At 38.2% G+C, this 13680-nt stretch overlaps 1 protein-coding gene across 9 annotated transcripts in view; it reads right to left on the minus strand.

Annotated features, from left to right (window-relative positions):
* Positions 1-13680, minus strand: part of RARB (retinoic acid receptor beta) — a 317576-nt gene that overhangs the window by 223903 nt on the left and 79993 nt on the right. For 2 of the 9 annotated variants that reach the window (XM_042043054.1, XM_042043051.1), the window contains exon 2: positions 9691-9787. The exons of 6 other annotated variants lie outside the window; for them this stretch is intronic. The gene's annotated coding sequence lies outside the window, so the exon portion shown is untranslated. Of the gene's footprint in view, positions 1-3117; positions 3280-9690; positions 9788-13680 lie in introns of those variants that run through there. One more of the 9 variants, XM_042043052.1, reaches the window with a different exon arrangement.

Consider the following 13680-nt stretch of genomic DNA (forward strand, 5'->3'; position numbering starts at 1 on the left):
GTAAGCAGCTTGGAGATGCATATCCACAGCTGGGGAGGGGTCAGGTGGTGAAGCCCTCTAGATACTGACAGAGTGATAACATGCACAGCTACTCTTGGATCACCTAGAGGCAAAACCATTATTCCTTTAGCCAGACAGACCCATCACACGCCTGCTCCCCTGAGAGCTAAGAGTCCATACAAGGCCAGCCATTGGCTGCATGGAAAACGTAGGCCTGCACAAGGGGAACAGACTCTTCCATCGTTGAACTTCAGGAAAACCTACAGTGTTCTGAAGGTGCAGATTAAAGGTGCAATAAATGCATTGGGGAAATGCTCAACTTTTCCTCAAAATACTGCAGCCACTCTCACGGCATGGCAACTTAGGGAGAAGCAAATACTCATTTTTGTCTCCAAACTGTGTGCTCTGTGGCAGCTTGAAGATGTGCCTGGAGGAGCACCAGAGGTCCCCAGAACCTCTATCCATGCCCACAGTACTCAGAGTGCACCTCCTTCAGCAGACAGGAAAAATCTCTGCCTCAAGAGGAGAGAAAGAAGGATGAAAGCGCGAAAGCCAGTTTACTATTATTTCAACTCTGGCTGGGCACCAGGACTGGACCCTGAAGAAATTATGCCAGGATATATGCTCAAAGTTAGCTTCCCTTGCAGTTCTGCACAAACAGAAATCAGCAGGAGTCCAGCATGTAGAATGGCTTCCGAATCGGGTCATTAATCTGTACAAGCAGAAAAACCTACCCAAAAAACACATTAGCAGCCACTGCACTCCAGGTTACAAGGCTGAACTATCATGCAAATTGATACACATCTTTTGCCTCCTCGAGCCACAGAGGAGGGCACAAGCAACATACAGGGGAGAGAGCACAGAAACCTATGGATGTGTGCTCCTGGTGAGGAGCAATGGAACAGGACAGATTTATTCAGTGATGATGACATGGTATTATTTTTTTCTGCAACAGCAATGCAAATTATTCAGAGATGGTCACATCCTCAAATGGCTTGGCTCTAGAAATACGTTTGTTGCCACAAAAATCTTGCCACCTTGAGTGAGCACACACAACCACAAGGGCAGAAGACAATTCAAGATTTTAAGTACACAGAGACACACAGATTAGTCACTAACATTTTCTTCCATCTACTTGTTTGATGATTTATCAATAAACTAAGCAATCTCCACCTGCTGTCCAGTCAATAGCTGATTAGTTAGACGATTCCCTCCGAGTCCTTCAGGAGGACAGTCTTGAGGTCTTGCTTTCAAGGACAGACCAGTAGGTTTTTCATAGTTTTACAGGATGCTATTCCTTAATAACAATGCAAAAAAAGCAGAGTGAAGAGACCTTTCCATTTTGAAGCTACTGTAAAACGTAGAAGGGACTTTACTTTGGGCTCAAACCAGAAATTTTTTCTTTTTCTTTTTTTTTTTTTAAATACTGATAATATTGCAGGTGTGAAAAGATTTCACTCTTCTAGACAAAACCCAACACTCACTCTTTAATACAACTACAAACAGGACAGACCTAAGTGGGACAGGAAGGCATATCTCTTGGACACTGTTTCTAGCATAAAAATACCCACTATTTACATCAGCCCAGGAAAAAACCACATATGAGGCAAGCCATGAAATGAGAACAGCCCTATGTTAATCATCTAAATTCACGACTATATAACCCACAAACAAGATCTAAGTTAACACTGGCTGGTAGCTCTTCAGGAGGCTACAGGAAACAACAGGGACTAAGGAGAAAAAAAGGAAAAAAGGGCTGACTGAGCGATGCACCTGCTCCCTTGCTTCCCCTTCCCATTTTGCATAGAGAAATTTGCACAGTTACAACTCTTAAGTGCACATTAAACTTATGCCCTTTTACATTTACATGACTGTGAAGACATTATGGTGGGTGTAAAATACTGTACTACTATTTAGAAGCATTTCTGCACTACCAGCTGGTGTAAAAGAGCCCTTGTACGGTTAGGAATTTTTGTTTCCCTATGTATGATAAAAACACAATGATAAGTCTTGTTCAGAAAGCATATTCAAGTAAAAAGAAAAACACCTACTAATTATTATATATATATTTTAAAAATATACCAATTACATAAGCTTATAAATACAAATACTTATAAATATATATGGATACATATATATAATTGATATGCATAGAGATATAAATAGTATACGTGTGTGTATATATATAAATATATATATATATAAAAACCCTCTTGAGAACACAAACTGCCAAGTGCGTGTAATGGGATGACTCCTACTCTCACCAGAAGCCCAGAATCAATTCTTGAAGTAATAGTAGTATAAGTTCTGCTTCACACCAGTAAAGAGTCAGTAAACAAAAGTTTGAATTGTTTCAAGTGAGCCTGAAAGATGCTTATTCAACAGAGTTTGAATCTGTTGCAAACGGCTCATTTAATTCAACCTCAGAGGCATTTGCTCTCCACTTTTCAAGCTCAGAAAGCAGTAACCTAGCTAAGGAGGTTAGATGCAGTATCACCAGTTCAGATGAAAAAGATGCCAATGAACAGCTGAGACTTAAATTTATACCCAGCACGGTTACACGGACATGAAAACGAACATTAGATGCAATCGGTTTCAGCCATATCATGTATTTTTGCCTGTTCTTAAAGAATTTCAGGATGAAAAATATTAAACAAAATCCTGAAATTAAAATCAACCAGGGAAAAATTAATCTAGCTGCCAAGAAGAACTGACTGAGGCTCCATGACAAGCACAGATACATATTCAAAATTAACTTTAAAAAAGCTTCTAAATTCAACTAAAGTGCTATAAAATGACAAATGTACATATTATACGAACCAATTATAAAACATTGCAGCAAGCACTAACTACATGCACAGATCTTATGAGCACCCTGGGAGCAGGACAGTGGACTAAATAACATCAAGCAATCTTGAAATCCACAGACATTACGTTTTCCCTTTATCAAAAGGGTGAGAGAAGTGTTCAGGGGGTTCTGACTTTTTGTTCTAAATGAGAGAGACTAAAACACGGCAGATACTTGAAGTATCTGTAGGTTTAGTCTAGATGCAGAATATTTACCAGAAAATTAAAACTACTGATATCCTGCAATATCTGCTTGTATTAGAGACTCACCTATTTCCAGAAAGATGACAACCATTTACAAATCCATTTCCGCAAGAAAATTATAAAAATCCTTTGTATGTGCAATGTTCGGTGTTCAATATTTGCCACCAGCAGACACTGTTGTTAAATAAAATGGGAAGCAGCCTTCAAAGCATCCAGACAGAAAAGCGAATCGTAGCCTTCCTGTAAATCCTGCAAAAATACATGTCGTTCACTTGTGTGGATCTCTTTATTGCAGTTGACATGGGCTTGCCCAGGGGACTAACTTGTTGTTCCATAAAGATCCTTAAATAGGCACTACTGATGAAACATTTAATCCAAGCCCTGGTATCAAATGGCTGCTATTGCCAGTGACAGTGATAGAAAAATCTATTTGCCAATTAAATAACTGCATGCAAAGCTATGACTGTTTATTATACCTTTTAACATAGTTCAGCTGGTTTGGATCATATCCAGTGAGCTTCATATTTTACAAAAACTGCATTCCGTATAACTCATAAGTAACATGCTTTAAGCCTTCATTTTTAAATACACCTTTTCACTCATGTTGTTATGAAGTGTTTACTTGGGCAAAGGAATACATTTTACACAGAAATGCCACTTATATCATTCAACTATACATATATATTCCGTTGGACCTCTCTCTGTTGATAATGAAATTATGATTTATGCTTAGAATATATGACCATATTTTAGTTGTTGGGAAAAAAAGAGCACTTTAAAAACTCGCTGTGTTTACTTTAAATGCTAAGAATGTACAAAAGCTATTCATTTTTTGTAAAACTAAGAGAATGCATTTGATCCCATGAGTCTCATAAAACTCTGCATAAGCATAACAATAGGGAAAGCTAAGATGAATAGTTGAGATGAACACTTAAGCCTGGACTTCATTCCAGTTGGACTTCCACCATGCCAGGAAACAAGAAAACAAGTGAAGGGGCAGTAATTAAAAGGGATTTAAGATTAGCAGCAGCATTACACCCACGTGTGGAACACCACTAACACAGGACACAGCACTAGTTTGACTAGGCTGCAATTTAATAAAGGGTGTAAGCTACAGCTCAGAGAAGTCATCTTTGCTGAGAGCAACTTAAGGATATGCTTAACTTGAAATAACCACAGCTTAACATGTGCTTTGTGTAAAGCATGAATATACATCTTTGGGACACAGACTGTATTTTCATTTCAACTTAGTATGAGAAAAAAGAAATTAAGTCATGATAATATATAAAGCAGTATTGAATAAAAATGGGACACAAATACTGGAAATGGCAAAACATGTATCTGAAATGAATCCCTTTCCATAAATAGGAAAAAAGACAGACTAAGGTGAGTTTTTATTTCTCTTAATCACAGGAAAGTTAGGGTTTTTGCCCTTGATCTTAAAAACTTACCAGATGTAAGTTAGTATCTTACTCCTATTCCCCAATGCCACAAATTTAGTTTAAACTAAGAAAAAAAATATACTTAGTGCTTCAGAATGAACACTGATTCTTCCACATTTTGTATTAAGATTTCATTTACTGCTTGCTATGCCATTTTAAACTTTGTAACTATTTTGTCAGGATAAGTTTTAGCTTTTACTGTACCAATGTCTGGAGAAAATGTTTCCATCTTACTTTATCAGATTATTGAAACAATGTATTATAATTTATGGAAAGCGCTATTTCCATTTTCACATTTAAGCCTTATTCAAGGAAATTATTTATTAATTTTAGTAACTCTTTTAAAGTACATAGGCTGAAATCGTTAGGAATTGGTAGGAAGATTCATTGAAGACTTCTGTGAGGTAAATAAACTGATTTAAGTGTGCTGCTCTACCACAGCTTCATGAGAACACAAACAGTAGCATTATCTTTGACTGCATTAAATTTAGCCTCTAAAGTAAAAAAAAAAAACTCAACTGTTTGTCTAGTAAATAATGCTGTTATGTCATATTACGATATCTCTCTTCCTATAGTTTATGGCTATTTATATGGGGAAAAGTCCAGACTCTCAGTGTTAAAAAACTGCATTTGAGCCTCTTTACTTCCTTGATTTCTCCCTGCTGGGCAGAAATTTTTAATCACAAAAATACCTCCTGTAACTCCATATCCAACCTGGTTATACTCAAACTCGAGCACAATTACTTTGTCGTACAAATACTTGCGGAGCAGTCACAACTGGAACCCATCAGGTTTGCATCTGAGCAGAACATTTTTGTGAAGGATACGAGAAGACAGCAGGACCTGCAGAACCACTGAAACCCCAGTCCTGAAAACATGGGGGTTTGGGCTTCACAGTACTCAGGTGAGTGCCACCTCTGAGAGCTTGCAGGTGCTCTCAGGTGCTCCCTCACCTTCACTGGACCACAGCCAGAATGCACAGCTGCAGGAAAGAAACTATTCCCAAAACACTGTACATTCTAATTTCTTTTTAAATTTTAGGGGGTTCTTTTGGTAGTTCTGGAAGAGACATTTTTGTGACAAATATTCATCAAAATCTTACCTGACATTTTAGAGTTTTTAGTGCATTTCTTTAGCCAGCTCAGCTCTGACACATTCAGCAAATGCTTTGGGCATTTCTTATCTGGTGCTTTCAAAGTTTCTCTCAGATCCACAGCAGCAATCATCGAAACTTTTATTTCATTTTCCTAGGATTCTGATCTCTAACATCTACAATTATAGTTATTTACTAGTGTAAAAAAATCTTTAAATGTGTCAAACTTATTTGAATAAATACACTTCAATGCATAAACTATTCCTTTTTTTTTTTTTTTTTTTGATGTATCACAATGAATACATCAGCTTTAACATCTATTCTCCTGATCAGTCATTTTGAGGTGGTCCACTTTTGTTTTCCTGACTTTCACAAACATGCTTGCAGCCAGTAAGAGACTCTTCACTATGATTAATGGCCTCCCATTGGGTATACAGAGAATTTCCCAGCCTGGTTCCCTTGAGAATGCTCCACTACATGGATTTCTACGCAAAGCTAGATTAAAAGAGGAGGAGCAATAGCTATAGTCCACCTACCCCACAGCCATCAATTATATACAGTTATAAATCAAAGTTTTCAGCCAGAACAAAGCCTAGTGTGGCAAACAAACAAGGGCGTTCACAGCAAATTGTTTTGAAGCAGAATAAAACTCTTGATAGAAACAATGGGGCAAGCAAAGCCCCTGTCAATATCACTATAAAGTTCCATTGATTTATTAAGAATTAGACACAGTGTATCCAATTACTGCTGAATTAACTTAAACAGAAAGCAGCAAGTGGAAAAATAAGCAAGGAGATGGATTTCTCTTTTGAAAGGAAAAAATTGCGCAATTCTATATCATAGTTAATTGAAGACAGTAACGTGAATCATAAAGTATCTGTACTTTAACTCCCTGTATTTGTGTTTCTTGGCTTTTGGTTTTAAGCTCTCTCTTTCATGAAACACTGGTATGTCTATCTCATCCATATTTCATCTCCGGTCTGTTTGTTTTCCCGGCTATTTCTGCCTCCATGCCATAGATGATTCTGATCAGTTTGGATATTTTTAAATACCCTTCACACACAATCTGCTTTCAAACAAGACAGTAGAAAAAAACACTAGGGGACACGGAGACAAAAGACTGTTAGCATCGCTCCTCACATGTCTCTTCCCTTCTGGACAACGTGAATTATCTGCAGGGGGTTGGGCCCCCTTTTTTTTCAAACATTTAAAATTCCATTTTTTTATACACAGCACTTTTTGGAAAGCCAAAGAATATAGTCAAAACCAGTCAAAATGAAAGTAAGCTCCAGCCAAAAAATTAGTTGGTCTTTGCACCCAGTCTTCACTGCAGAACATTTTTCACATAGACTTTGTCTCTCTCTGAAGAAACAGATGCTTGCGGAAAGTGCTCAGTAATTTTCAGCAAGTGAAAAATTAATTTTTTACAACTCTGACTAAAGCTGTGCAGCCAAGAGCCTTTAGGATGACTTCACATTCCTAAGAGACAAACCTTGTCTGTCCTACACGACATTTTCCCCAGTCCTTCCTTGCGCTACAGTCCTCCAGCTTGCAGCAGGCATCAGCACCCCAAGTTTGGATAAGGATGGAGATTCTGTACCTCTGACCGAGCAGGGTCACACATGAAATACAGAACTGTAGAACAGAATCACATAGGTTGGAAAAGACCTTTAATGTCATTGGGTCCATCACTGCCAAGCACTGCCAAGCCCGACACTAAATCATGTCCCCAAGTGCCACAAAGGCACAAGATGTCCAGACCTACATCAATGCACACACAAGCTCCTGTTTTCTCTGCAAAGCTCTCTTCAAAGAGGCCCCATGCATCCAGAATGGTGTACAGGCACCATCCACTATGGGTTGAAGGATTCCTATGGGCCATGCAGAAACAGAGACTCCCAAGACACCCAGCCCCATGACTGCCAGACAGAAAGCAATGTCAGAGTCTGTCTGCCATACCACTCCTTCTTCACATGAAAAGAGCTTTCCAAGGCAGAATTCCTGAAAAATCCAGAAAAACACTGTGGTGGGATCCTTATTGTGTGTGCTGGGAGACAGGGAGGGCAGATGCCTATGGAGAGGCAGATGTTCCAGGTTACTCATGCAACACACAACGTATCAGAGAGCTTAACACAACACCATGCAGAAGGGTGAGACTGGACTGCAAGAGGTCATCTCATCCCAGGACAGGATAAACTACATCAGTATTGTTCCTGACAGACATGTTTTTAAATACTTCTAGTGATGGGAAGTTCATAAGCTCCTACAGCAGTCTTCTCCAGAGCTTTGTTACCTATACCATTTGAAGGGTTTTCTGGTCCTTCTCTCACTATTTTCTTCAGTCTTCAAATTATTCCAGCTCAAGTTATTCCTCTCTTTGCAGCACTGCCACATAGAATCCATAGTGCTGGTACCTCTCACAGAAGCAGCTCAAAGGGACGGTGCACAGAAAGGGAAGTATAACACAGTCTGTAAACATCCTGCCTAAGTAAAGCTGTGTGAGAAACATGGACCTCAAGGGCCGGTGAGAAATTCCCACTAAAAATCCAGAACAGTTAAGTGTGCCTAGTGACTTGCAGGTTTGTAACATGCATAACAACAGTATTAGTTATTGACTAAAGAAGCTTTTTTTCCTGGGTTTTTTTTTGGTTTGGTTTGGCTTTTTTCTTTATGGTGGCAAATAAGAGTGCAGAATTGATGTGATGTCTGGAGCTCTAACCCCAGCTCTCCTGCTGGCTCTATACCACCTAATTCAAAACACCTAATAATGAAAGTCTACATCCTTCAACAACCAAATAAAACTGCAGAAGATCAGTTTCTACAAAAGCAGGACCAATTAGTACATACATGATTTTTTTTTTGTCTCCTAAGTGTGTTCATTCTGGACAGACCTTCTCAGTTTTCTTATCTGATCATAACTTTTCCATCCGATTCCCATGCTTGCAGTCATGCATTGCTTAACATTTGTGAGCATGAGAAAAAAAAAAATATCACCATTCATCCTTAGATTTTCTTGCAGATTTCTGAATCTCGAGAAGAAGAAAAAGATGTTCACACAAGAATTTTTTTAAAGCTACTCTTCTAGTGTTAACACAAATTGTCCTTCTGGAAACCTACATTATTTTCCTGGCAAGACTATCTTCACGTAAGAATAACAAAATTTGGTGTCCACAGGTTCATGATCCACACGTCCACGTTACAAAACCTCTCTTCCTATGTATTTCCACACTAATAAAAGAGACATTTGCCAAAATACACAAAAGCACACAAGAATTCCATTAAGGAATTCCACAATCAAGAGTCACAGCCACTCATAAATGACAATCCACAATGACAATTTAAGAGGTGCACAAGTACAGACTCCACTTAGGTTAAAAATGTCCAGTAAGTAAGTAGATTTCAAATTTTCAAGGAATCATGAGATAGAAAGTGAAAAATGCAAACAAAAATGCTTATGTTTCAACTTTTAAGATGATATACCATGCACATCCACTCCCTTTAAAACAATTTTATGTCTAAATTACACAAAGCTGTTGGTAGAGGTAAAATTATGCTGTTTTGAAGAAGAGATCAGTAATAGGTACGATTTAACATACTTAAAAGTAGCTTAAGAACTACATGTACTACTGCTGAGTTTCTCCCTTCCTCACGTACTTCTCCATCCCTGTATCATTTGAGACACACACACACCTGTTGTATCTTGTACTTTGGAAAATATGTTCCTTAAGGGAAAGGGCAGTATAGAATTTTGCATGTAGAAAATCTAGTCAAACCCAAACGAGGTCCAAGCTGGCAGAAGCTTGTAGCTGCTTCTGATATGTGCTAAATATAAAGAATAGAAACTAACACTGCTTTCACAGCTCCGTGATGGTATTTGTGTGTCTAAAATTAAACGTGAGGTCTATTGATCCACACCTAGTTTTCAGTGTTAGGCAAACTCAAAGTGGAAGAAGAGAATGGTGACCTTGACACAAATGTGATTGGGAAAACCGACTGGATGGGAGGAAAATCTGTGTTTTTCAAAAAAACTGAATGTGTAATCCTCTGAGCAAACTTGTGGTAAGGTGCAAGAACATCAACTGAAGTGTGACATCAGCCAATTACCTTGATTCTTTAAGACTCATCCTGCAGCCTCTCCAATAGGAGGGAAACCCTTTATCATCCTGGTTAGATGTTTAGTGCAGGAGCTCCAGGAAGAAGCCTGACAAAGCAGATACAGAAAGTTTAAGTTTACTCCTTTCATTGAGTAGCTACAACAACAGGATTGGACTTGTAAGGACAGAAAGTGGACAGACACTTAATTTGTTATTGAAAATTACAGTTATATTTTGATTAGTTTAATTTGCAAATTATTCTGGAAAAGAAACCAAAGCGCGTACCTAATCCTAGTAACAACAGGCTCAAGATCAGGCAGAAGAATATAATTATCTTCATTAAAAAATGGAGGCAACATTAAAGACACGGTTCTCTGTATGAACTTTGTGAATGGATGAGTATGTCTTAAAAGAGCAGATGGAGAGAAGCCTTCCTTTCACTCACTATATGAAGTTATGCCTGAACCATATAATATTAAGGTAAGCACTATTTGTAGGTGCAAAATTACTTTTTGAAGGGGTCACAAATTCAAACACAGCACCTCAGCCTAGCCTGAAAGCGTTCCTTTTTTTATTACTCCTTTTTAAATGTTTATTTCATACACATTTACCACAGCTCATTTCAGCTGAGCAGAACCCCCATGTTTGTGATTTTTGCCTACAAGAATATTAAATTTCTGCACATCTGTCTTCTCTCTAGGGGTTTCTCTAGGGAATATAATAGTCTATTTGTTTTTCTATTGATCTTGTATCTAAATACTGTTTTCTCCTTTCAAAAAAAAAGAGAGCTGCCAAAGAATCAGTAGTGTCACTGTGAAAATGTTTTTCTTAGCTGGATGAAAAGATGGCAGAGCAAGATTGGGAAAAAATATTTTTCAAATCTGTTTTAATAAGCGTACTTCCAGATAGGGATATGCTAGATATTGGTCTAGGCATGCCCCAGGCCTATGATCCATCTTTCATCCTTTTTACCAATTTCAGACTGACAGCTAAATTAGCTCATGGAAAAGGCTCCCGTAGGCAGTAACCAATAACCTGCCATCCAAGGTAAGTTGCAACAGTGAGAGGCATAGGGAAAAAAAAGTGGAGATAGAAAGCTGAATTTACATCAGTTGATAAGAAAAAAAACAAGGATACAAAAAGGATCAAATTCTAAAAAAAAAATTAAATAAGTTACGCTGAAAAGAGAAATAGAAATTGTGATTTAATGCTGCTAAGCCACAGGCATAGACTGAGCCCTTAAGACATGACTAGCCGGTCTTTGAGTTTCTGTAGTTAGTAAAACCAGTAAGTTTACAAATACACAACTGCAAATGTAAGAGCTTTCTCTCCCGATAATATTTAGGCTTACTACCACCTAGTTACTGAGACGCTTTCATCAGGAGACAATAGCGCGTCATAAAAGGCAAGATATCAACAACCTTTTGCGAGACAAAGCTCATTTTCTTCTCAGGCAAAATAAAATCCTCAGCATGGGAGTGTTCACATTACAGTGCTAATAGTGCACATGTGCTGAATTATTTAAAAAATAATAAAGATAGGAGGAATGACACATCCACGGGTTCACTGACAAAGCAGGCAGTTTAATATTTGCACAGCATCTATCTCACCAAGTAACTTCAGCTTATTGAATCTGATGCTTAACACAGATTTCTGCATGAAAAAATAACTGCTGCAAACACTTAGAATAAACTCTTTCTGAAATGGACTTAGTTATATCTGAACTTGTATTTTATACTTGCATTTTTGTCATTTTTTTCCATCAGACTCTATGATAGGCAAACCACAGTTTAAAATCAATGACTTCAGTAGAGTTAGTGATTTTTTTTCATGGTAGAAATTTCCCCTGATGCTATTTACGGTACAATATAACATTAAAAATTATAATTATAATTATGGTTTCAAAATAAGGCGCAGTACTCTGTTAAGCACTGTTAACAAAGTTTCTAGTTTCTTCTGTTTCATTCATATAGATAGATAGATGGATCAGAATTTCATCAGACAATCCCAAAATGTTAACACAGATACTTGCAAAAAATCCCTTTTTGTTTAGTGGGATGCCACAAAACATGACAAACCCATTTTGTTGCTCACTGCAGCTGTGTGTCTGTGTTTGAAAAGCATGCTTAAATTAAAGATACAAAGAAATGCCTGGGGTTTCATTGCATTGCAAATTTAAAGAAAGACTGATTTTCTTCAAAGGAGGTTGATAATAACCTACAAACAGCAGGTATTTTCTGCTACCAGCATGTAGCTGGCATGTCATGGCTAGTACATCTTTAATCATAATAATGAGTTCTGTGGTAATCATGATAAAATATGTTTTAACTGACAATGTTTTACCTGCCATTGCTACCCTCCACTGAGAATTACCAACTTCTTTCCTTTTTGAGCTTTTCTAGCTTTAGCAGCACATCTCATTGTGGCAGCTGTACCATTAGCTGGGTTACTACTTTAAAAGGTTTGCTAGTTGTCAACATTTAACTCTTAAATATCAGTTTAAGTATTGTGAAATTCAACTGACTGCTCGGAACAAGGAACACACATAAAAATAACAGAATGGTCTGGGGAAAAAAGGGAAAACGCCATTTCTTTTCCTGCAATAGGCAAGCAGTTTCCTAACTTCTTTCTCTAAGCAAATTTTTTTTTCTGATACAGTTAATTCATAGAACCATAGAATGGCTTGGGTTGGAAGGGACCATAAGGATCATCTAGTTCCAACAGCCCTGGTCCCTCAACTTCCAACTTCCAGCCTACTCCAGAAAACCTGATTCTCCTTGAAATGTTGTGGATCCCTGAAGCATTCAAGGCCAGATTGGATGGGGCCCTGAACAACCTGATCTAGTGAGTGAAATCCCTACCCATAGTGGGGGGGTTGGAACTAGATAATCTTTAAGGTTCCTTCCAACCCAAACCATTCTATGAAATGTCACCTTCTTCTCTTAGCACAAAAATGAATGCATTAAAGAAACCTTCTGCCTTTTTTAATGAAAGAAATAAATTAATAGCATAACTAGAAAAATATCACTGAAATTCCACCAAAAAGTATGGAAGGGAAGCTAGAGAGAAGTAATTAAAGCTTTTTTTAAAGCACAACAAAAGCTGCCCTGTGAAACATCCTGAACTGCAGAACATCCAGCATTAAAAGCTAAAACAAAAAATAAACTTGATGTCTAATATGTCTAATAAACTTCCCCCAGGTCCACAATAAACAAACAAACAGGTGGCTATGAATAAATCCAACCTCCTCCACCAGGTTTGTAGAGGATTACTTGGAAGGGAAATCAGTAGAGCTCTTCTGAGCAAACCTAAAACAGCTTTGAGTGCTGGGGATGAACCCAGCATGGGCACTGAGCCTCACTCAGCACAAATATCTGCTCCACAGCCCATTTCAAAAGCCTGCGCCAGACCTCAGGTACTGGTTTTGGGACAGGGTAAATTTTCTGGAGCAGAGTTAATTTTTTAGACCAAAATAGCTCATCACAGAAGAGCCCCTGATGTGTGGTTTCATTTTTTTCTTCTGCCACTGTCCTCACAGTGGTGCCAGCAAGACTGTTCCTACCACTACCCCCCAAAAATTTGTCTAACAGTTGCACCTTGGCCACAGCACTTGCAGGGACCTGGGCCTCCACCCCAAACCCTTTCGTAGATGGGAACCAACTTGAGCAGTAATGGTGAAAGATGAGGTGGGAGCAGATTATCAGAGGTTATTATTATCAGAGGACTTGGGCTGAGTCTCCTACTCCATTGTCAGTCAGCCCTTTACCTGAGTTTTACAAGCTTCAGTGTGCTGCACAGCATTAATAAAACTTTCCACCTCACAGTGGCAATAAGACCAGGGCTGAAGACAATACTGTTGAGTTATTCAGATTTGGTGGTAGCACAGCTTTATTCAATACCTCAGGTATTTTGTACAATGTGAGCAATATAAATGCACCCTAGCAGGTAAAGACCTCTGCAGGAAAAAAGTACTTAAAGACTAAACTATGAAGAAATAAGC

The sequence above is a fragment of the Corvus kubaryi genome, unplaced genomic scaffold (assembly GCF_017639235.1).
Source record: "Corvus kubaryi isolate FWS band 111438036 unplaced genomic scaffold, C.kubaryi_AGA036_p1.0 37398, whole genome shotgun sequence".
Lineage (NCBI taxonomy): Eukaryota > Metazoa > Chordata > Aves > Passeriformes > Corvidae > Corvus > Corvus kubaryi.